General features: G+C 41.1%; 1 protein-coding gene and 1 long non-coding RNA gene across 7 annotated transcripts in view; one reads left to right on the forward strand and one right to left on the reverse strand.

Annotated features, from left to right (window-relative positions):
- ERBB4 (erb-b2 receptor tyrosine kinase 4) overlaps positions 1-25,249 on the reverse strand; it is a 975,001-nt gene that overhangs the window by 601,617 nt on the left and 348,135 nt on the right. The gene's annotated exons all lie outside the window — the stretch shown is intronic.
- Positions 567-18,350, forward strand: LOC125644719 (uncharacterized). The gene is made up of 3 exons (XR_007359106.2): positions 567-673; positions 5,941-6,017; positions 18,016-18,350. It is a non-coding gene; the product is annotated as an uncharacterized LOC125644719 (long non-coding RNA).

A 25,249-nucleotide genomic window follows, 5' to 3' on the forward strand; every position in this document is an offset into this window, starting at 1 on the left:
GGATGCATCTTAGGTGCTGTACATCTTACAGGTTCTTCACTTTGTAAAGCACTTTGAGATGTGCTGATGAAAAGTACAATATAAGAGTGTATTATCCTCATTATTATGACATCACTAGTAAAAAGATAAGGTTCTGCCACTGATGAATTTACAGTCTAATTTTAAACTTCAAATCACAACTGGAAGTAGCAAACAATTAGAGGGAGAAAGGACGCTGGATTATGAGAATCAAATGCGTCATTACTGCGTAGAAATTAATAGCGGTTTTTAATTTATTTAAAATTAAATCAAGAAAACATAAAAAAGAAAAGGCCAAACTTCAGTTACCCGCCTACATGGGACATGGATCCTGTTTTCAGGCCGCTTGGTCCCAATATTGGTGCTCCATATTGCCCTGGTTGTACACTTACCTTGAAGGTCTAGTTAATCTAATCTGAAGAATGTGCGAGCATGCAAGGAGGTGAGGGAGGTGTACACAGGGTACAGCATGTGATCCATTTAAAGAACTACTCTATTAACACAAGGCTTGTGACTGGGTTTAAACATTCCTGCATATTCAAGTAATGCAGAAGCATGAGAGATCCAGTTGTCGGTGAGTGGCACTCAGTGTGAATTTACCCATTGCAAAATGTCCTTGAAGCTGCTTTTCTGTTCCTGGTAAATAGCAGTGAAGGTCAGTGAATCTAATTTGACAATAATGAGCCTGCTCAGCATTGCATTCTAATAGGGTGCCCCCTGCCTTTAAAAAGAGAGAAGAAAAATATATCAGGCAATAAGAAAAGCTACTCAATGACACCACAGAAATCCCTTGAGGCACGGTCTCAAGGAACAGGGTTCTCTTGTTTTCCCTTCCTAATAACAAAGATGACAGAGGTTACAAATGCATTCAGTATTTATTACAACAAATACACGGAGACTGATTGGAATAGCTTAATTAATCACAATTACCCTGAGCAGAATTGTTATTCAGGCTGCAGTTCTGAGCATGAAGGAGACACTTGACCCTTTCGTTTCTGTGCAGGGACAGAAGAAATTCCACGCTAAGTTAATGGAAACTGAGCGGATGAGTGACACGGTGATTCAAATGTACTGTAAACTAACTGAAATGATTCCAGTGTCGGAGGAATGCAACGCGCTGCTTTTAGGATTATTAGCCCTGGCTGTGTTTTTACAATATTTGGTCAAACACCTCAAAGACATGTCACTGAGAGATTTCATATTTCAGGGAAGAAGGTTATTTTTTTTCTTTAAAACGAAGGGGCAATAAAAAGGTTGGAACTGTACTTCTGGGGGATAATAGGGTCAGTATCTCAAACCTTTGCCGCAAAGTCCCAGCTGCATGTTGTAAGCACTGATGGTTGTCAGTGTGATATTCTGATTGTCAGATGGTGATTCTGGATCTAGCCTGCTCTGTCACCGTCTCTCTCAGTCGGGGAGGGGACAGAGGGATGGTGAAGGACAGTTTATGAAATTCCAATTGTCTGAAGCACTAGAAACCCTTGTCAGTCATGACTGGTTTATTGGCTGAGCTCACCTGCAGGGGGGCTGCATTTGATCGCCTCTGCCCTAATTAGTGTCACTGCAGTCAAATGCAATTTATGTTTAAACATACGTGGAGGATATGAAGATAATCCCAGCAATCGCCACTAAACAACATCAAAAAGCCTGGACTTCAAAGCCTGCTGGAAAATAATAATATCTCAGTTTTAGAGCTGCCTATCAATCTGCTAAGGGACGCTATTTCCTGATCAAAATGAGAACAGCAATATTCAAAGCGCCACCGTGTCAGCTGGACCCATTTTGACTCTGTCACACTGAACAAAGCCTTAGGGTTAGTTTTTAAAATAAGAAAATAGGTGTGTCAATATCTATTCAATTGCCCACTTATTGTGCGCACAAAACTACTATTTTGCATGCAAGTTGAGTTGTTCCACGTGCAAGCGGAAAGTTCAGCGCATTTGTGAAAGCTGTCGTGGAAACTGCACACAAATTAGCTGGGTGAATGCAGACCTAGCTTTAAAATAAAGTGATTAAGAGTTTGGGTTTGGTTTGGATTGACACCAACAAGTTTGGATTGCTTATCCAACCCACTTTGTCCTCTTGGGTTTGTAAATCTGGGCTATGAGTATCCCACAAAAGAAGGGACTTCATAAGATTTTCAGCATTGCCAATTCCAAGCATGCAAAAATTGTGAGTCATGCTCCAAAGAATCATAAGGATTAGCTTAAAACTCACGAGACTTTTAAAGAAAATTATATTGAGCTCTTTTTCTTTGCTTTCTGTTTTTAGCCTTTAGAGTTCACTCACTCCACATTATCAAGCTTTTCTCCTCCAACACCAGGGCTAGAAACTTGTTTGTATTCTTTAAATGACAGCCAAGAGTCTTGTGTAATCCCATGAGTTTGGGAACTCATAATAATATTGCAAGAGTTGGCACTACTGAAATGTTCAGAGCTGTGCACAAATAAAAACAAAGGGTGTGTGTGGTGGTAGATAGAGTTCTCATTTGTATCTTCCCATGCCTAGAATGAGTATTTGGAAGGGTGGGCACATGCCATCCTCCTCCTGAAAAATGGGATAAACTTAGAGCACGGTAAGAGTTTGAACTCCTTGAGTGCAAAGGGAAGGAAACCCCATGAGGGGAAGAGTCAGTGACTGTACAGAGCTATATGAAGAGGGCAGATCCATAGGAAACAGAGAGGTTGTTCTCTAACTCCACAGAACACCTACTCCTCCACCCAACTGGAGGATGAGATGGAGGTCATGGGGGTTGGACTAGATGACCTCCTGAGGTCCCTTCCAACCCGGATATTCTATGGTTCTATGAACTGCTTGGCTCCCTTTCTCATCTGAATGGAATATAGCTTCCCATCTCCTGCCAGCCCTCCCTCCCTGCAAGGCATTGAGAAGGCCTGGAGGGACTTTACTGATGATTCCAGCAGCATTAGCATCCAGCTGAAGACCTGCAGCACCAGTTTCAGTAATTTGGGACTAAGGGCTTGCTTACACAATGTGCAGCAATGCACATCACCTGAGTGTAAACTGCAGATTACTCTAAAGTGTTGCATTCTAACTGTCCTGCTGACATGCTCTAAAGGGACCAAGTGTGCATCAATGTAGTCCCACTTGAAACTGTACTGCATTAATTCACACTAAGAACCTTTTTGAGCATGTCAGCAGGGTCTACACAGGACAGTCAGAGCACAAGCAGTCAGCCGCAGAAGCTGGGAGACATTTTTGGGTGACTTTTCTAGTTGGATCAGAACTTAGTTAAAATACAGCATTTCTGTCTCACTGAGAAATACAGAAGTGGCATCTTGTAAAGTGGGCAGATGTTCCTAAGCACATGAGATAAGATCAGTTAATCAGAAACAAAAGATAATTATTTCCACCCACAAACATATTGCTGCTCAGGAAGCAGGTATCTTTCAGCAGGCTAACATATTGTGCTCCAGAATCTAAGATATAATTTAAAAATATCTAGCCCATCTGATTGTAAAGTTACATTTAAAATTTTGAACAAGTGTAAAACAGTAGAGTGATCTCTGCTTGAGTCTCTAGAGAGAGAGTCTAAAAATATAATTCTGAGAGGTGTGAACTGCCCTGTTCATCAATGCATGTTAGATCTACAGTCTAAATATGGTAATTAAACATCAAAATTGTTAACAATTTCCCTGCCAAAGCATTCAAAAAAGTAGAGAAAATATTAGAGCTGGTTGGAAAATATTCTACCAAAGTTTTTGCATCAGAATATGCCAGTTTGTCAAAAACAAAACATTTCATGGAAACATATCGATTTTGATTAAATGTTTTATGAGAAGGTTTCAGAAGTCCATAGTGCACTCTTGTCAATTTGAGAGAGAAAGAGAGAGAGAGACCTAAATAAAAAATTAAAACCTGATGTTTTCAATCCAAAAACTGACATTTCAACAACTTTCTTTCACTTTCTAAAGAGACAATTTTGAAAAGTTTAATTTTCCTTCCAACACAGAATAAAAACAGACTTGAAACCTCAAAAGTTTTCGTGAAATGGAATTGTCATTTTCTGGCCAGCTCTAGAGATGGTCATATCATGAACAGTTACGCAACTGACTGTGAATAGTGTCTTGATTTGGCAACTCATTTTTGACCAAATACTTGGTTTGTAGGCTGAGCTTAGCATTATATATATATATATATATATATTTTCCCCCCATTTTGAGTCCAATAGGTATCATGTGACTTGGCCTACTGTGTTCCCAACAAACTAGGTTTGTTCACAAAATGTATCACGAAGAGAACTGTTACGTTGCCCTCTCCCCACACATTACATTATTTGGGAAAACAAGACAATATTCAACAAATAATTTTTGACTGTTTTCTGTGTCACAAACATCAGCTGGAAAAGGTTTGTGTCTATCTAGGCAGAGGGTGACAAAAGGGAAGAGGAGAAGAAATTAACATCCTACAGACAATTTAGACACGAAGAAAATACAAGTACCGCTGAAGTTTTTCAGATGTTCCCCCAAATCAAACCAAATTTTAGTTAATAATGCAGGTTTTTAGAGTACATCCCTATACAAAATTAACCACGCTTTTGGTGGCAATATGCTGTCTTACTGTACATGAGCCCTTTCACACACTTAAAATTTGTCCTTTCCGCTACGCTTACTCCAATGCTTTAAACTGAATACTAATTGCCACTGGAGATTTATTCTTAACTAAACTGCTGAATTTAGAAAGCGGGTTCAATGCTTCTTTGGCTTAGTCTGATGTGCTTCTTCCTTATAACAATTGCAGATGTTTGCCCTATAGTAGTCTAATCCTCTTGAATGGGAGCAGAAATCAATCTGCAGACACCATGCTCTTGAATCTGCTGTCCGCTACTTGGACTTACAGAAACAAATTGGTTTACATTACCCTCGCCTATATATTAAGGGCAAATCTCTTCGACAATGCACAGACAAATATCCAGAATAGACTAAAACAACAACATTTGCATCAATTAGAGAAATTCGGTGTCCAAAACACCAGATGACAAGTTGTCCATGGCTATACAGTACTCAGATTCTTGTGCTATTTAGAGTTGTGGCTATCTCATCTGGGAAATAGTGGCACAGTCCTTATTTAAATGAAACTCTTTGTAAGTCAAACATATACTGAGCCACATTCTTCCCCTCTCGCTTTCCTTTATACTTACTAACAGTGTACGATTGATATATCAAATTTTTCTTTTTACAGTATCCTATCTTTCTCTTTTTAATGTTCACTTTACATCAGATGACAGTTTTAGTGATTCCTCCTTTATTTGCATGTCCCCTTGAAGAAGCTTCATTTCTCCTTCTAATCAAGTCATTAATTTTCATGAAAATCATTCCCACCCTAAAATGGCTAGATTCTAATTTGTCTTTGTCACACAGATGACAAATATCACCTTTCTGCCATGCTGCAATATACTTATATACTTCACATACCTGGATTTTAGTATGAAAAGGGTTAAGATTATTTTTCCATAGCTATAACTGTTTTTCCCTCTGGCAGTGTGATTCAGTCATGATCCTTCTTCAGCATATTTTGTAGTGATTTCACACAGTAGCTTTGCCTTTTATTTTAAGACAGAATTTGTTGGTGATAACAGGAATGGTGATAAGCATGCCAAAATCACTTCGCTTTAAATTAAAAAAATCTCCTCTGCATTCTGTTTACAAACGTTGCTACCCAGGCCACTTTATCTCCCCACAGTGGGTACCATGTCTTTCACAAAAGTGTACTGCCTTCTGTAGCATTGTCCACACAAGGAGTTTCAAGTGCTTTTCTCAAAAAAGAGAACAGACTTGTCAGTCCATGGAATAGTTTACTTATGCTCATCTGAAGCCTCATCTGGATTTTTGTTTTAAAAATGTGCCTTTCCCTCCTGCAACTTCGTTTTCTTTTCTTTTTTTCATTTCAAATTCCACAAAGTCGGTTGGGCAGCAATCAGAAGAAATATCGGAAAAGGCAGAGTGAACTGAAATGAAGTCTAACTGTACGAAATAACGGTATGTTGTACAATTTTCAACTAATTTCATATGGCATCTGCTTAAAATCCGAGGGCTGTTTGCTAGTGCTTAAACAAAAGGGCTGGAACTCAGACTGATGCCTGGTAATGTAACAGCAAGTTCAGGGTCAGGCTTTGGGTTCCATCAAAATTTGTACTCTGGTGACTAGAGATACATGTACAGCATCATTATACAAGGCGCTAAATGTCAAATAGTGCTACTGAATGCTTGACAGATTACTAATGGCTATACATTTAATACACCATGCAGCCTATCTACAGCTATTTCTATATCTACACAGTTCTAGCTATCAGTGTGTATTGATTCAGTATCACAAAATTAATTCTTGTACTACCCTCAATAGTATTACTGATGCACTGATGTTTTCAACTTCCAAACGATGCAAGCAAACTCCAGAAAGAAAGTTATGCTCTTTGCTTTATTATGTAACTTTATTCTTCAGTTTCCATTCCATATTATTCCATACCATATAGTGGGCCAGATCCTCAACTAGCGTAAGGCAATTTAGGAACTGTGCTGATTTATACCCACTGAGGCTTTGGCTTCTTATATATAGTATGACAAAGCCATGATGGGCTGCCAATATTTTCACAAGGGAACTCCCTGCTTAGCCTCCAAGAAACTCTTTGTCCCAAGAATGTGTGCATTTTCTGGGAGAAGTGGTGAGGGGCTATCCATTTATTTTCTCAATTAAACTCAACTGCTTTCTTATAAATCAGAACTAAGAAGGGAAAAGCCCACACCATGTGGCCAACACACTTATATTACATTCAATTCATTGGACAGATATATATTTTGGAAAACAGAGAGTTAGCATAGTGTTCAGCTCACGTAATTCATGAGACTTAGAAAGAGGGCCAAATTTTAAAAGTGCCTGAAGATGGAGACAGGCATCTAGCGGGATTTTCAAAACTGCCTCGGGGCTTAACTACCATTGATTTCAGTGGGAGTTAGGCACCTAGTCACTTCTGAAAACCTTACTAGGCCTAAAAACCTCTAAAACTCTGGCTCAGAGATGCTTGTAAGGAGGCCTCGGCAAGGCCAGAATAAGGCAAACGTAGGCCAGTGCTGAGGGCTCCAGCTCCTGGACTCATATGATTACATCAGAAAGTCTGCTTTTATTTAAATACAAATCCCTAGCTTTCCTGATTCCAAAGAAAAGCTTGAAATGTGACCCAAGTGTAGCGGATTCATGCAGGGACATCTGCCTGAGTCTGCTGACAGCCAGAGAGTAATGAGCTGCACCATGCATCTAAATGGAGTGTCAGCTCCAGGATCCATTGCTTTGGGGGCCCTACTAACACCACCTCAGCAGAGGACTCTGTGGGCAGCAGAACAAGAAGAATACAGCAAATCCACCCTATCTTTCTAAACACAGGTACTACGGGGCCAGCCTGATGCCACCTTTGCCTCTTCAGAGGGGAAAGGGGCCCCCTGCTGTCATTGTGTTCTGTGTGCAGGGAGTTGAGGGCCCCATTCCACAGTCGTGGCCAACACCACTGCCAAGGGTGTTTGTGAGAAACTCCAGGTCAGACTGTGCTTAGGGCCCCAGTTTGATTTAATTCTGCCCTGGATTATCCTATCATGGATTTGTTTGAAAATTACTTGACACTTGAGTAATGTGATATATTCTCAAAGCAAGCTTAACCTTACGTTGTGTTTTTATGATTCCCAATGACAAAGCCATCCGAGGTAGGGTTGATACTATAGCCGTGACTGAGGACATGTCCTCTATTAGAAGCAGGAATACACATCCCCCCCACCCCTCTCTTCAATGTGATGGCAGATTTTTAATGAGGGGCTGCCAGGAGACATCTCCATTACATTACTACAATAAAGTCAACTTCTAAAACAAGAAGGTCAATGTTAGGGAAAGCGATGCTTGCAAAGTTCCTCACATGGAGCCTGGCCATTTGTATAAATGATGCTCTATGCTGGAAAATGTAAAACAGCAAATTAAAATCCTTTACTCAATGTATTTGTCTTAGGTACTTCTCTGCCCCATTCCTGTAGTATTTGAGCACCTCATAAGCTTTTTGTGTTTATCTTCATAACATCCCTGTAATGTATTATCCCCATTTTACAGATGAGGCACAAAGAGGCTAAGTGACTTGCCCAAGGCCACACAGGAAGTTTGCAGCAAAGCAGAGGCTTGAAGTGAGGTCTCCCAAATCCCAGACTAGTGCTCTAACCATGGGATAACCCAACCTATTTACTTACTTATTTACTTACAAGGCAAATGATAGGTGGGATCAGGGGTTACACAGCTCGATGCTCTTATACCACAAAAGGCTGCCTGAATATTAAGCAGTATGAATATAAATGTGCATTGAAAGAGCTTATTGTTTAAATGATTAAATCAAAGTGCCTTTGTAGTTTGCCATTTACATTCTTAATATCTGTTAAGACTATGCATCAAACTCACTGTTAATGGACATAGGCCAATATTTTTTAAATTGGGTACCTGAAATTAGCACTTACATATCTACATTTAGCTTATCGTATAGTGGATTTCAGTACCTAAAATATGGAAAAAATGGAAATTTTGGCCATGCCAATGCTAATGCTAATGTTTCACAGAGTCTGGGATCCCTCTTGATTTTAAGACCAATGATCTAATTCCTGGTCAACTCATTTCCCTTTCTTCCTAAAGTTTCAGGAGCCCCACCAAATAACATTTCCTTAAGGAAGCAGAGCTACAAGTCCAGCAGTAACTATTATCAGGATGCAAGGTGCCAGATCCTAATGAAAAATGAATCCCAGCTCAATTACATCGAATAAATCAAACCTTTATCTTCTTTTTCTTGAGTTGCTGTTGCCTTAGCAGTTGACCCCTTGAGAATTGCCCAGGAGTTTTGGTTTCCATTTTTGCCTACGATATTCGAAACCGCCTCAGAGACTGCTAGAGAAAATTATATGAAATTAAAAGTGGTATTATTCAGCTAGCATCAGAAGTCCTTCTAAATTACTTTACTGTTCGCTCAATAGGGAATTTCCGCTAATAGACTTGGATTATATATTACTCTTGTACCCACAGTCACGGTATAGACACAGCATCACATTGAACACAGTGTTTCAAGGTACAGCACTACTTAAAGGTTCAAACGTCAGGGCCTCGCCCTCAAGGTCCTTTGTAACTGCACCTCCCCTTACTAATTCAACCTGATCATGTTTCCCACTACCCTGTCTCAACTCTGCCAATGACTCCTGCCCCAATACTCTGTTCTTCCAGAATAGTCTTCATCCATGAGGTGACCAATTCTTCATTCAAGTCCCGGCTTACAACCCACCTCATGCCCCAAACCTACAAGATATTAGTCAACTCAGACATTTATTTGTTAAAAAAACAAAACCACTCCTCTCTACCAAGATGTGCAGTAGACCATTCTGGGTATTGACCTGATTCTACGCTATTCAAATCAATGGAAGCATGGCATTACGTACAATGAGTATAAACTCAAGCCCCAAAGCCTCAGTTCAGCTAAACAATTAACTTTAAGCACATGCCTAAATGATTTGTTGAAGAGGAATGAACCATTTAACTGTGGCCTAACTGCATTATCTTGTTGATATTATACATATTCTTCCACTTTGTTACCTCTTTCTTACCTAGAATCTGATATTAGCTTTTAAGTAGAGCTGGTAAAAATTTTTCCAATGGTGAAATTTTGATGATTTTTTTTAATTAAAAAAAAAAAGACAAAGTAAGAAAATATTTTTCTGAAATGGTCACTGGGTTATTTTAAGAAAAGCAGTAGAGCTGGTCAAAATTAGTTTTGAAGTTACAATAAAATTTCAAATTTTGTAATTCAGAAAAAAAATTCTGAGCAAGTTCTCATAACATTCCTCGTCTCCATTTTTTTCCAACTCTGCTTGTAAGCTGATCTGGTCATAGATCAGATCCTGAATCTGTATTGTGAGGTTCCCAAAATGCTTTTTGGTGCTTGTTCTAAGAATTATAATTACGATTTTTTAAATTGGCCTGAAGCAAAACTTCAGAACAGAACATCCTTGAATGCAAGGAAAGTAAAGATCCAGAACTGGCTCCAAATGCTGTGGGTAGCCATTCTCTTTATGATTGTTCCCACTTTTTTCACTGGAAAATGGGAAAAGAAAAAAACAAAATCTGAAAACTTTTTCAGTTTTCATTTTGTTGAAATTCTAAAAAAAATAATTAAAAAATCAAAAAATGTCAATGTTCTATTCTTCTTTTGCTGAAAATATGTAGTATTTTTCAACCAGCTCTATGCCCTTGTCTGTCAATATCTTAGCTGATTTTTTATTACATGAATACATTGTTGCATTGAGTTTTCTTCCGCATCAGACATGCAGGAGCCTCTTGAGTTCTCTTCAGACCGGTTTTGTGGTCAGTCCAAGGAAAACCCCACTTTTCTGCATTGACAATGAAAACTTTGATATGCTAAGTTTTATTATCATCATCTTTGTTCGTGTCTGAGTTCCTCTTTGCCACTCTTTCATTATTCCACAGTACTAATGCACTACAAGTTTAAGTTTCGTGTGCGTTCCTGTTTCATTTTGTCACTAATTCTCCTTCAAGATTCCTGTGCCCTCCGACAGCTGGCTGTATTTATTTGTCTTCTTCAACCATTCTCCTCTTTTGGGGGGGTGGATTGAGATTGATCACTCTCATCATGGCATTTGAAGATTCAAACTGTGCACTATCACCAGAAGCAGCAGGGAAGATGAAACAACAGCAGCTTTTCAGACATCGACAGGGGTAGATTCAGGAGCTCTCAGCCTGAGCAGACTACCCTTTTCCAAGAATTCTACACAGACTCTACGCACCACCCATTAACAGAATAGGTCTCCTTGATTGCAGTCCCTCTGGGTTCAACTAAAAGTGAACTCTCAAAGAAAAATTCAGCAGCACCTCAGCTACACATGATGAAAACAACGCACAATGTTTGCATGGTTTCTACCACAGACCAAAAACTGCACAAGTCTGTGCATATTTCATGCTCCAGGTTTACTACAATGATTCGCATATATTGGCGAACTTGATCTGAGTGTCGGCTTTGTAGCAAACCAGGAAACCGGATGAATTTCACAAGCTTTGTTGGGGTAATTTTGTTCCAGATGTGAAATCCACATTCATATTTGGGAAAATATCGCTATTCAGCAAAGCTTTTCAGCACATGCATACATTCACTGAAAACAATGGAACTTAAGCAATGCTGAAAGTGAAGCATGTGCTTAAATGCTTTACCTAATTGGGGCCATATACATTTAGCCAAAGTGGCCAAGGGAAGAGCTTTCATTACCATATACTGCTAGGAATATCAGGGAGGGGCGGAGGCAGGAGGGACAAGAAGGACAAGAGTATGTAGCATGAAAAGGGTTCTCTAATATTAGTGGCATTAGATTATTTCCTTGTAAACTGCAACTCCCATTGATTTTCCCTTAACTATTTTAAACAAGTGTCTATCTGGCTGGAAATTGTCCATATTGAACTGTCAGGTTAGGCTCTCAACATTAGCCTGACTGAATAAAGTGCATCTTCCACCAAGCTTGACACTTTAAAATGGACTGCTCAGCTATTATTTACAATCAACAATAATGATCTCAAATCCTCAAAGTCAAAGACATTAGCAAATAATATCTCACTCAGAAATCATTTCTTTAGTAAGGATGGATGTCAATTCTGTTTGGAAAGGCATACATTTTTCATTTTGTGTATGCAACAAAGGTGATTACCCTTGAACAGCTGCGATCAAAACCTTGCCATTTAGAAATTTAGATTCAGACACTAAAACAGAGTGCAAGATTGCTGTATCTTTTGAGCAATCTGGTATTCAAACACACATTTGACAAAGCTCTGGCATACCTTATCTGTTATTCCAATATGTTTTGTGCATTCCTATCAATTCACTAGCTAATCATTTGGAGAAGTGTAGTAGACTGTGTGCTTATTCTTCATTAGATTATCTCAGCAGTAACGGAAATATGGGGTCAAATTTTCTTTTTATTGGACATAGTTATTTAAACAACTCCAAACAATGACAGGGAACTTTGTTTTACATTTTAACAACCATCCTATACACATGTGAAATATTGAAATTATTTTAGTAATTCTGGCATGCTAGTGGAGACCAGTTGAACATATTTTACTAATTTACCAGAGTCTCCTAATTACAGCAGAGAGTCACAGAGCCATAGAATTTAAGGCCAGCAAGGACCATCTATGTCTGACCAGATCATCTAGTCTGACCACAGGCCACAAACACCACCCAACACCCCCACACTAAACCCCAAGACTCAAGGTATTACAGCCCTCAGGAGACTAAACTATTATGTGCCACAGGGAAAGAACAGGAGGGACCAAGGTACACCAGTGCCCAAGACCCCCTCAATGGTAGGGAATTGATTAATGTGATAATCCTGGCAAGTGACTCACACCCCACGCCCCAAAGATCACTGCGAATCTGACCTGGGGAAAATTCCTTCCCACATATGATGATCAGTTAGACCCCGAGCACAAGAACAAGAACTAGTCAGCCAAGCACATGAGGCAGAAAATTCTCTGCACCACCTTTGAGCAGTGGCCAACCCCATCAGTGTCCCACTTCCATCTGAGGTAATCTCTGATGCTTCAAAGAAACAAGACCAAAAAAAACCAAAACAGAATACACTAGGGGAGACCCCTTCAGGTAACTGACAGAAGTCATGAAGCATAAGATTTTAGGAACATCTGATGTGAATCAGAAGGGACCCTCAGGGTTGTCAAACCCTCCTACCCCCCATTCATCTCAAGAAACCTGATTATACGATCCCACTCATAAATTGGTCTATCTTTCTCTTAAAACCAATTAAGTTGTTTGGCCCCACCACTCCTATTGTGAGGCTGTTCCAGAGTCAGAAATCTTCTTCTGATTTCCAGCCTGAATTTGGTCACGGCCATTTTATGTACATTTGTTCCTGTGACAACACTGTCCTTTAGCTTAAGGTGTTTAACCCCCTGATATATTTACACAGAGCAATCATATCGCCTCTCAGCCTTCTTTTTGCTAGATTAAACAAGCCAAGCTCTTCCAATCTCCTCTCACAAAATAGGTCCTCCATTCCCCTAATCATCCTACTAACTCTTGTCTGCCCCTGTTCCATTTTGAGTTCATCTTTCTTGAACATGGTTGACCAGAATTGTACACAGTATTCCAAATGAGGTCTTACCAGTGCCTTGTATAACAGTATTAATGCTTCTCTTCCTCTACTGGAAATGCCTTGCCTGATGCATCCTAGGATCACATTTTCCAGATCTTTCTACTCCTCCGTCGCTTCCAACTGAGGAACCTCTAGTTTATAGCAGAAATTCTTCTTATTAAGAATAATCCATTATCGTCCGTTACTCCAGTCTCCAAGATCTTCCTGTATAAAACTCTAATCATCCTGTGTATTGACGATGCCTCCCAACTTTCTATCACCAGCAAATTTCATTAGCACAATCCTACTTTTTGTGCCAAGATCATTAATAAAAACACGAAATAAGATCAGTCTCAATACTGAGGAACTCTACTAGTAATTTCCCTCCAGTCTGAAGTTCATCTTTCAGCACAACACTTTGCCTTTTCACTTTTAGCAAATTCATTACCCACCTTACAATCCCTGTAATAATCCCTTTCTTCTCTAATTTAACCAATAATTCCCTGTGTGGCACCATACAAAATGTTTTACTGAACTCCCAAGCAAATTAGATCTCCTGCATTTCTCTTATCCTCAAAAATCATTTATTTTCTCAAAGAAATATCTCAGGTTAGTCTGGGATGATCTACCTTCGGTAAACCCATGTTTTATTACATACCCTTTTCCATTTACCTCCATGAGTTTAATTATTCTTTCCTTCAAAATTTGTTCTAATCATACTACTGATTAACAGAACTTTAATAGCTGGATCAACCCCCCCCCCCACCTTCTTAAATATAGGTACATTAGCGATTCTCCAGTCATACCGTAGTATTCCTAGATTTATTAAAAATCCTTGCTACTGGACTAGCAATCTCACGTGCCACTTCTTTCAGTATTCTGGGATGGAAATTAAATGGTTCCCTCCAATTTGAGCACATGACGCTCTGAATTCTTCATCCACTTCACATGTGGTAATTTCCATTTCTATACACTCATTTCCATCAGACATCCTTTTTGCATGCCCAGGTTAAGCAATCACTACTTGTGCCGACTGAGATCACGATTACAACCAATTTATGCCTACACACCTGTTTCTGCTATAATATTGACCTCTTAACCTCTGTTTTCACCTTCCATTTGTCCCTATTCACTTGCAGCATTTTGTCTAAATCTTAAGTTGTGAGCTCTCTGGGACAAGGACCGTCTTTGTTTTATTTGTATAGTGCCTAAAACAATAGGAAACAAATCCCTAAATGGGATCCTTAGTATCACTGTAGCAAAAAATGATAACCAACGTAAGTGTTTTCCTGTTAATTTTTAAATGTTAGGAGATATGTTCACAGTCCACCATTATACTCTTTCACCAGTAGATTTTGTAGAGTTCACTCACTACTGAAGAACATAAACTGGAGCTAAGGGCAAAATCTGTCACGTGCTCTAGTCTAATGCTGTACAGTAGCACCAGCCATCTCTTTACGTTTGTTCCCATTGAAGGATCTGAGCAAATCACTGGACTGGGTCAAAATAAACTAACTCCAAAATTATTGCAGGCTAGGTAGCATCATCAAACTACCAGCTAGCTACTAACACAGTTCTACGTTGACAAATTGATTTATATATTTCTGTAGCTCTCAAGTGCTGAAGGGAACACAGAAATAGCTTTGCACTCCAACCCCCCCTCCCCCCCAAAAAAACCCAAAACAAAACTAAACAAACCCTCACTGAGAAAAACAACAACAACCCTTTTTCCCTCTTTCTAATTTGAGTTAGTTTGGTATTCAGTGTATAGCTTAAGACCCATGCTAAATGTCTTGTCATACAAGCCTTAACTACCATTCAATTCCACACCAATCCCAGTCTTTGTTGCCATTAATCTTGTTTTTCTGACATCTATTCTAATTTTATTTCATTATGCCCCCCTTTTTATAACTAAAAATTAAGCTCCCTAAAATCAGTGGGGGGGTTTCTGAGCTTCTTACACATTATTTCATTTGTTCCAATAAGAAGTACAAAGTATCCTTGCACAATGCATTAGTTAATACATTATATATGTCTAGTATACCCCAGAGGAGCTACTTACGGATTGGAGGCCAATAGGAGCTTTTCCTAAAGTAGTAGAGAACTGTAGTTGTGACTAACCTCTTGGCTGATATTCCTTAGTATTCACTCAAAACACTTCTATTTATAAGAACATAAGAATGGCCACACTAGGTCAGACCCTATGGTCCATCTAGCCCAGTATCCTGTCTCCTGACAGCAGCCAGTGCCAGATGCTTCAGAGGGAATGAACAAAACAGGTCCAGACCCAGCTTCTGGAAGTCAGAGATTTGGGGACACCCAGAGATGGGGTTGCATTGCTGACAATCTTGACTAATGGCCAACGATGGACCTATCCTCCATGAATTTATCTACATCTTTTTTTAACCCGGTTACACTTTTGACCTTCACAACATCCATGGCAATGAGTTCCACGGGTTGACTATGCATTGTATGAAGTGCTCTAGTCTAATGCTGGATCAATCCCCCCCCCCTTCTTAAATATAGGTACATTAGCGATTCTCCAGTCATACCGTAGTATTCCTAGATTTATTCTAATGCAACTGTTCACTTGCATTTTTCACTTGTATTTCCTTTTGTTTGTTTTAAATCCATTGTCTATTAATTTAATTGGCTGACCCCTAATTCTTATGTGAGGTGAAGGGGTAGATCACACGTCCTTATTCACTTTCTCTGCACCAGTCCTGATTTTGTTGACCTCTGTCATATCCCCCCTTAGTAATCTCTTTTCCGAGCTGAACAGTCCCAGTCTTATTAATCTCTCTGCATGAGGAAGCTGTTCCATCCCCCTTACCATTTTCATTGACCTTCTCTGTATCTTTTCCAGTTCTAATAGATTTTTTTGAGATGGGATGACCAGACCTGCACTCAATATTCAAGGACTAGGTTTACCACAGATTTGTACAGCATCATTATGATAATTATCATCTAATTATCTATCCCTTCCTAACGGTTCCTAATATTCTGCTATTTTTTTTTTGATTGCCACTGCACATTGAGCAGATATTTTCAGACAACTGTCCACAACTCCAGGGTCACTTTCTTGAGTGGTAACACAAATTTAGATCCCATCATTCTGTATAATTTGAGTGGTAACACTGATTTAGATCCCATCATCCTATTGTAGTTGGGATTATTTGTTTGAATGTGCAATACTTTGCACTAATCAACATTGAATTTCATGTGCCCTTTTGTTGCCCAGTCACTCAGTTTAGTGAGATCCTTTTGTAACTCTTCGCAGTCAGCTTTAGACTTAACTATCTTGAGTAATTTTGTATTGTCTGCAAACTTTGCCACCTCACTGTTTACCCTTTTTCCAGATCGTTTATGAATACGTTGAGCTTCACAGGTCCCAGTACAGATGCTTGGGGGACCCTGCCATTTACCTCTTTCCATTATGAAAACTGATCATTTATTCCTTCCCTTAGTTTCCTATTTTTTAACCAGTTACTGATCCATGAGAGGGCCTTCCTTCTTATCCCAAAAGTAGCCTTTGGTGCAGGATCTTGTAAAAGGCTTTTTGAAAGTCCAAATACACTATTTCTATTAGGTTTCAGAGTAGCAGCCATGTTAGTCTGTATTCACAAAAAGAAAAGGAGTACTTGTAGCACCTTAGAGACTAACAAATTTATTTGAGCATAAACTTTCGTGAATGCATCCGATGAAGTGAGCTGTAGCTCACGAAAGTTTATGCTCAAATAAATTTGTTAGTCTCTAAGGTGCCACAAGTACTCCTTTTCTTATTTCTATTAGATCAGCCTTGTCCACTTGCTTGAACATCAAAATAATTCTAATAGATTGGCGAGGCATGTTTTTGCTTTACAAAAGCCACACTGACTTTTCCCTGGCATACTGTGTTCATTCATGTGTCTGATCATTCTCTTCTTTGCCTGGTACTGAAAGCTAGGCTTACTGGCCGGTCACTGTCAAGATTGCCTCTGGAGCCCTTTTAAAAAAATCAGTTTCCAAGATATGGGAAAACAAACAAACAGAAAACCCCAGAGATGCTAAAGCCTGTAAATAACCATGTCAAAGATAACGGATGATATCCTCCTAGAGCTCCTGAAAACTCCCTGATCATGTAGGGGCAGGTCAGCAATATTTGTTGACTAGGATGTTAGGCTAACTGACCCCTACTGTCCCTCTTAACCCTGTGATTTATTGAGGGTTTATTATGAATTCTGTAAACATCTCAATCTACCATTTAAAATAATTATTTCTATTTGACTGACACAGAAGCAAATACTGTAGCAGCAGTGCCTTCAACTATTCCCCTGAACCTGCTGAAACAGGAAAACAATGTGGCTGAGAGAACACAAAGACTGTTTGAAATCTTCTCTAGATAGACACAGAGATAAAAGACGATAACTACAAAGTATGCAGCTTGTACAGTGAAGGTTAAATATGGGCTCCCACTGCCATTACTTATCCCCTGAAACAGCTGGGAAACTTCCCAAGTAGTTAATATATCACAGGACTAGAGGAAGTGAGTCTGACTGCATAAACATACCTCAGGGCTTGCTACTGTTCCTATTAACTGCCTGTCTCAGTAAAGGTCTGCTATTAGATAGACTCCTGCTGCATCCATGTTGATTGAATGCTACAGGTAGGGCAGAGAATTAGAGTAAAACGTGCTGATAAAATCCATTTGTGAGAGGTTTTCAGAGGAACGTGTATGTGGCAATTTTGTGACAAGTCGAGTGAGGTTTTGGTGGATCACATGTTCGAGCCCATGTTTGCCATCCTCCTACAAAAACTGCCTATCACTTTCTTCTTGCAGAAGGGAAAAAACACCGAAGAAGATGGGACTGTGTGTTACACAGAAAGGCGTAAGTCTGGCTCAGGCTACATCCATGAAAGGCAACATTGATCAAACCAAAGGGAAGGAAGAGAGTTTGAATTTATATAGGAAGCAGGTGAACCTTACAAAATTATCAAGGGTTGATCTCCTGGGGTCAAAACAAGGCAGGGAAAAGCGTAACAAGGATGGAAATCTATTTTAAGAGGTTTTATGAGTGAAGGAATTTGTTGGGACTGAAATATCTCTTTTTGCTGCTATCTTGCTGCCTGCAATAAGAGGAGTATAAAACTGTACGACACTCAGCAGTTTTCCTTTGCAAGGATTTGTGTCCACATTTTCTTGTACCACCAAGTTTTGCTTTGGGGGGGTCACAAATACAGAAACGCAATGCCAAACACAGGTGAAATATCAAGTGTTTGCCTCTTTGGGGGACAAGGGCACGCAGAACTGAGGTTGGTATGTTTTCAACCTGATGTCATGATCCAGGAACCCCTATCTGACTCCCCCCCAGGAATTCCCAGCCCTGCCTCACACTCTGCTTTCTTCTAGTAAGGACTGAAATTTATTCAGGTGTCCTGCAATTTCCCTCTCCTCCCAACATCTTTCAGGACAGCTAGAGCTGGGTGAGAACTTGTTTTCCTGTCCCACAAAAACATTTGAAATTTCAAAAAAATTCCCACTCCACACTGGGATGAAACTGAGACCCTCAAAGTTTTTCACAAAACCAAGAGAAAGAGAGAGCATGCACCCCACCCACCAGAGCAGCCAGTAGCCAGGTCACTTATCTGGGATGTGGAAGACCCCAGTTCAAGTTCCTGATCTCAATCAGACAGAGTAGGGACTTGAACCGGGGTCTTCGACATCCTAGGAACCAGACTATTGCATATGCTGGAGAGGCCTCTCTGTCTCTCTCTCTCTCTCTCATTTTGACCAGAAAATTCCATCCCAGACCCGAGAAACATCTCTCATCAAAACCAGTACGTTTCCACTAAAAGTTTAAGATTGGGCATTTTTCCAATAAAAAAATCCCCAATCAGTTCTAAGTGTAAGTTTTCCATCTGTCTCCACCTCACCAGTCTCTGGGGGGAGCAAGCTGATCTTTTCTCTCTAATGTGTTTTTGGGAGCAGACCAAACAAGCATGCTCTCCCCAAGGTATATAAAATCAGCATCCCCGGAGTTTGCCAGGTTCTCTGCTCTACCCCATTCAGCAGCAGCTGGATGCCAAGGATTATGGGCGCAAGCCTAACCCACTCATGTGTGTGTGTTACAGGTCCCGCTTGTGCCCAATCCACAGAGAATATGAGTTGTTACAGCCCTCAGCTACAGAGCCTTGGCTCACTAGTTCAGACATAGCAGCACATGCTTTTAGCTCTGAAGGTATTTTGGCCAAGATGGCGGCCATTACATTAACACAGTCCTTGTGCTCACTTGATCAGAGCTAGCCACCTCCTGAAGGAAAAGCGAAGTTGGAGCATCTCTCGGAGACATAGGTAGCAGGCAAAACACACCTACCTGCAGGCATGGGAGCTCCTGGAGCTGCCACTTGGCAAGGCGTCTCCACTCTGCCCCAACTACAATCCTGTCAGATGCTGAGCACAGGGTTCCTGATTGTGAAACTCAGGGAATGAAACAGCTATTTTACCCATTCACCTAGAATATCTCAGATATAGGCTAAAAGGTGGATATTTTGGAAAGATAAAAGCAACTTTCAACAGAGGGTTACAGTGGAAATTCTCCTGCAACCTTCTTTAACTATAGCAGTCATTGTCACTCTCACTGTAAGTCTTAAGGAACAAAATGCAATGCAAATTGTATTTCAACACATCACAATTAGGGTATGTCAGACAGATGCCTTTGAAATGAAAGAATGGTGATAATTACCATGTATAAGCAAAAAATTTGGTTTTACTGTTCAGAGAACTTCTTCCCCTTTATATGAGGGAATGTAGCATCTGCCACTGATATAATGCACCAATAATTGAAGCATATAGTGTAGACTCATGGGGACCATAATGCTGTTTTATTTATTCTTGGCCAACTGTGAATATAAACCAACTTCACTAAAAGCAATACATATGGAGTCCTGTCTTCATGGAGAGCCTATATTTTTCTGAAGACAGGCAAGCACTGAAATACAATAGAACCTCACTTAGCCATGCTAACAGGGTTGGGACCAGCAAGGGCTCGGATAGTGCCATTGTGGGTGATGTCACACCTTCTGCAAGCCATGAAGGAGTGCCGCATGGTGCCTCCAAAAGCCTGTGGGGGAGGGGTTTTAAGACTTCTGAGGACTAGAGAGGCTAGAAGGTCCAAATCAGCTCCATCCTCTAACCCAGGGATGGCCAACCTGAGCTGGAGATGGAGCCAGAATTTACCAGTGTACATTGCCAAAGAGCCACAGTAATATGTCAGCAGCCCCCCCCCCCCCGCTCCCAGTGCCTCCCACCCACCAGCAGTCCCACCGATCAGTGCCTCCCCCTCCCTCCCCGCACCTCCCGATCTGCTCTTTCATGGAGTGGAGGAGGCTCTGGGGGAGAGTGGGGAGGAGCAAGGGCCCAGCAGGCTCAGGGGAGGGGGCAGGAAGGGGTGGAGTGGGGGCAGGGCCTGTGGAAGAGCCAAGGGTTGAGCAGTGAGGACCCCCCAGCACCTTGGAAAGTTGGCGCCTGTAGCTCCAGCCCCAGAGTCGCTGCCTATACAAGGAGCCGCATATTAACTTCTGAAGAGCCGCATGTGGCTCCGGAGACCCAGGTTGGCCACCCCTGCTCTAACCTCCCACATGTGGCAGGGAGGGGCACATTAGATCTGGCAACCAGGTGGACAAAAAACACACACAATGCCAAATACTGTGTGCATGTGTTACCACCTACATGCACAATGAAGAGCACTTAGTTATACAGTACCACAAAACTCGGTATGTATCATATGTATTCCAATGTATGCATTTTAATATTTTTCAACGTAGGAAAGAAACTAAAAATGAAATAGTGTGGTCCACTTTCACTCCATCTTTTCTTCCTCTCTAGGTTTCTAATGATGGTTTCCTCTGTTTCAGTTTCTTTTTTCGGTTTACATTTTTCCTTAACACCACTCCTCTTTCATCATTCCTTTCTCTTTGACACATTTTTCTTCTCACGCTCTCTCCCTCCTTTCCCCACACTCCTTTTCTTTCCCTCTCTTTTCCCCTCCCCTCCCACTCTCCTCAGGATGGTCTCTACCCATTCCTTTCCATCTGTCTTTCGCCTTTAAGATCCATGTCAAGGGAAGGGGATATGCACAGGCAGGATGGCCCTTCCCTTATCCCCACTGGAGAGGAGGTGAACCTGGGGTACCTCTTTTCTTCTACCTCACACAGGCAGAAGTCAGGGATGAGGTAATAGAGACAAGAGACCCCACCAGCCAGAGCAGTAAATTAAGGGCTTCGCTCCATTTACCGTGGATTGATGCTGCGGCGATCGATCCACCGGGGGTCGATTTAGCGGGTCTAGTGAAGACCCGCTAAATTGACCGCCGATCACTCTCACGTTGAGTCCACTACTCCACCCGAACGAGAAGCATAAGTAAGTCGATGGGAGAGTTTCTGCCATTGACCCAGCACAGCGTAGACACCACAATAAGTTGACCTAAGGTGAATCGACTCCAGCTAGGTTATTCATGTAGCAGGAGTTGCGTAACTTAGGTCGACTTAACACCATAATGTAGATCTGCCCGAATAAATCAGATTAAATCAGACACAGCTCGAAGATCCCCTTGTTCTCTGGGGGCGCGTAGGAGGCTGTGGGTTGAGCAACACTTTTAAGGCCGCGCCTGCAACATCCAAGGCTGTAGCTGGAGCACTTGTCACAGGCCGCACCGTGCTGCTGTTCTTGAGGCTGTGGCTGAAAAGAAGAGGCCCGACTGCTGTGCCTTACGGTGCAAGGGGACAGTTTGCTGGGGTCCAGTCCGATGGGGAGGCTTGCAGAAAGGCTGTTGCCAGTGCCCCACTTCCCTGCTGTTCAGTGACACTCCTATTGTGTTTCCTGTGGGTCTGAGCCCAGGTGTGGGTCTGTGTCAAGATGGCCCCCAGCTCCCTGTTGTGGAGGGAAAGGATAGCTCCTAGCTGACGGGAAAATGGGAACTGGGTAGCTAGGGAGTTACTCAGGGCAGAGGTGGCAGGGAGTATACCTGCAGCACAACCTCACTGACCTGCAAATCCATCCAGTGATCGGCAAATCAATTTCAAATGTTGATTTGTGCACATACAATAAGGTTCTAAGTGAAGCTTTGTAAGTTTCTACCGCACCTGCACTGCCTAAGTACAAGAAAAACGAGTATACTGGTAGACAGACTTACACTGGGCCTTTAAAAGAGTAGCCCAATGTTTGGTATTGATTTATTAAGTTCCTTAAAACAATACTTGACAAGTCTGAGGTTACATAAAATAGTCTCACATTAGCATTCAGCACCACTACTGTAGCATGAGGAAAAGAGATGAAAGGAGAGCAGTCAGAGACAAACACACTGAAGTCAACGAGAGTTTTGCCTATATAAGAATTGCAGAGCAGGTTCTTGTTTACTAAGGTGGATCAATCAGAAAAAGAATTTGGTGTGTACTGACTGGAAATGTGATGTTACCATTAATATAGTTTTATGCAAAATTATTGATGAATAAAATGAAGCTTTGCACAAGCTAGATTATCCTAATCTCTCCCCCCGAACACACACACACACACGCACACGCACCAGAAGCATACTTGGTGTTTACAAACACAGAGACAGGTGTTTGCCCTAAAGACCTTATCATCTAAGCCTTTGTTTCATGGCTGGGAAGATTTCATGAGGGATAATGTAAATACGTTGAAGGTGCATTTATTCCTCAGTGGGGCTAGTTGGGATCAGGTGTCTGTTTTGTTATAGGGGATGAATGGAGGGGCTGGAGGCTTTAGAGGAGGCCATTTGTTTTGTTAAAATCACTTCTTGATTTAATTCATAAGTTTTGGGTTGTTTTTTTTTTATTGTGCTTAAAGAGCATTGATAGATGCATTACGATAGAACCTCTATTTTATTATCTAATTGGGGATTGAGGCATTCGTAAAAATCAAAGTTCAAAAAATTGAACATCTCACAATTACAGTAAGTCCTGTGCATAAATTGCAGTATGTTGCACTGTATTACTGTTTTCTTGTCCTTCAGACTGCTGCAAAGTGATTTCCAACGCACTGACAGCATCAGAATGTGAAAAGTTGGGAGCCTGTTCTTCCTGAACATTTTAGTGATGTGATTTTTTCCCCTCATTGGGAAAAAATGGCTCATATCACTGATTGTTTGTAAGACTGGTGTTCTGACAATCAAGAGCCTACTGCAAATGGAAGAATTGTTTGGTTATGGCACCATCAAAAGCCAAAGGTTCAATTCTGGGCTTAGTCACAGACTTCCTATGTGAAACTGGCCAAGTCACCTAGCCTTCCCGGGTGAAATCCAAGCCCAACTTAAGGCAGTTGCAAAACATCCATTGAATTCAGTGAGGCCTTTTCTGTTTTACTTTCCTCTGCTGTGACATGCTCTCACACAGGTTTTGAGATGTTATTTCACTGTGTGTAACACGCTTGGAGATCCATGAATACAAGTTGTTACAGAACTACAAAATGTTATTCTTCTATTGTGATTGCCGGTGAAAACATTTCCTATTGTGCTGTGTATCTCCCTCCTTAGTGGGCACGCCTCCCAAAATGTCACAAATATGTATATATGTATGTGTGAATGAATACATAAATAAATAATGAAAATTGGCAGGTGGCACGTACCACAGATGATTAGCTGGGCATAGACTTATCTAGCACACAGGTGTTTCATTTTGTAGCTGACAGCCCGCCAGTGCTAGACATATTTGGGGTATCCCTCACAGTTGTTGCACAGAGAGACTCGGAGAGAGAGCTATCCATGTCAACTGGCACTAATTATAATAATCCTCCTTCATAACAAATTTAGCACTTGAGCCAGATCTCTCACTTTGCTATTACTTCAATACAACTAAATAAAAATAAGTACTCACCTTGTATGCCTAATACAGAGCTTTCAGACAATATCTGTATCAAGATATCATATTTATTCTTTTTTTCCTCTTTATATTGGATCAAATCCTGCAGCCTTATCACCCAAGAGCAACTGTGGGAGACAATGGAAATTCCACCCAAATAAGTAGTTTTGTTTAACTTGGGCATATGTCATTTATCTACAGAGTGCAGCTTACAACCAGAGAGTGAAATGAAGTCTATGCCCAGAAAGACACCAGATAAAATTTTCAAACAAGAGTAACATTTGTATTTACTTCATTCAAGTGCTATTTGACTTGACATGATCACAAGCTTCACTGAGTGCAATGAAATTAACTCTGTGGCAGGAACTTTCAAAATACACCTATGAAAATGCATATCCCACTTCCTTCTCTTCTCTGGAAAGGACATATGTTAGCTTTTCAAAGTAACTACGTCTGCTTGTGAATGAACGCAGACTCCGGAAGAGGCTTTGCAAAAATGAATTCCCTCATCAGTTAGCTGAGCCTGTCATTATGGGAGCTAGACATTCATCTCATAAAAGCCTGTCCAACTATTTAAAATAATACTTAAAATATCCTTTTAAAGGGTTTTAATTCTGTAAGCATAGTTATAAAACGTTTAAATAGGCAGTGAGGAGGTTGGGCATTGCCTTTGAGGTGGGAAGCACTCTTTTGTTGCTTACTCCTGTCAGCAGCCTCATGCCCAAGCTTGGAAACGAGACTCTACTTGCCAGAGGAAGTACGTGTGGGTGCAGGAAAAAATCTATTTATACAGGTCCAATGCAATGCACTGGGTGCTTCACAGACAGGACCTTCTGTCCCAAAAGATGGCTATCTAAGGCTCCAATCGTGCAATTTGAGCCATACAGATGGACCTGAGATCTGCCCACCTGAATCCAAATACAGGACCAGGGCCTAAATCAGTGGTCCCCAACCTTTCGGTGGGAATAGCATATTCCTGTTCCCAGAAGGCTGCCAGACACCCTGCCGCCAAGAAGTGGCAACAGCGAGAAGCGTCTCCGCCGAAATGCCGCCGAGAAACAGGCGGTTCTCTGGTGGCGCGGTGTCCTGTGGGCGCACACAACTGCCCGGCCACAATCTTCGTAGGTGCCTGTTAGCTTTTTCTGTACTGCTTCAACCCATCTCCCTTCGTCTACCCTTCCATCAGCCGATTTATCTGA

Source organism: Caretta caretta, chromosome 11 (genome assembly GCF_965140235.1).
Source record: "Caretta caretta isolate rCarCar2 chromosome 11, rCarCar1.hap1, whole genome shotgun sequence".
NCBI lineage: Eukaryota > Metazoa > Chordata > Testudines > Cheloniidae > Caretta > Caretta caretta.